Below are 765 nucleotides of genomic sequence, written 5' to 3'. Positions count from 1 at the left end.
GAAGGAGATAAGTAGAGAAATTACAAGAAATCACTTAGAAACTTTCATAGCTCATTGACATTACCTTGACATCCAAACTTATGAAATATATTTCTAGTAACTTATTGTTATTGTATTTTCCCCTATATTTTACAAAAGTATTAGCCTAGAATGGATTAGGAAAGAAATTGGATAGTTTGAGAAGAACTGATAGACAGCATATCTTTAGAACAAGTAAGTGGCAGCCTAAGCAGTTATGTTATACCATGTACTGCAAAGTACATGGTCTTTGTGGAATCTAGAAGGGGAGAAAGAGGCTAGGATAGTAAGTACAGCTATAAGGGCTGAGACTGTCTCAGTCTTTTCATGGTTGTATCCTCAGGATCCAGCACAATGTCTGACGTTTAGTGAGCACTCTCTATGTATTTGTTGAGTGAATGATTGAATGAATGAATGAGCTGTGGTGTTTGGCAGGCAGATCTAATGCAATCACCAAAAAGCATGCTCTATTACAGTGCAGTACTATGTTCATTGTGCTTTTGCAAGCATTTCACAACACTCAGTTCTCTTTGTTCTAATTATAGAAACAAATCAACTTACTCCTATTAACTGGGTTGTCAATACACCTTGACTCCAAGAAGATATGCCTTAATTTAAAATAGTTTAAAATTCTGGGCTGTATACCACAACAGAAAGCATAGGTTGGGTTATTTCTGTAGTAAACAACCCCAGCATCTTGGTGGCTTAACCCAACAATCATTTCTTTCTTTCCTACGCATGTGCCGG

The sequence above is a fragment of the Phacochoerus africanus genome, chromosome 2 (genome assembly GCF_016906955.1).
Source record: "Phacochoerus africanus isolate WHEZ1 chromosome 2, ROS_Pafr_v1, whole genome shotgun sequence".
NCBI classification, from domain to species: domain Eukaryota; kingdom Metazoa; phylum Chordata; class Mammalia; order Artiodactyla; family Suidae; genus Phacochoerus; species Phacochoerus africanus.
The sequence above is the reverse complement of the archived record's forward strand: the minus strand, read 5'-3'. Positions refer to the sequence as shown.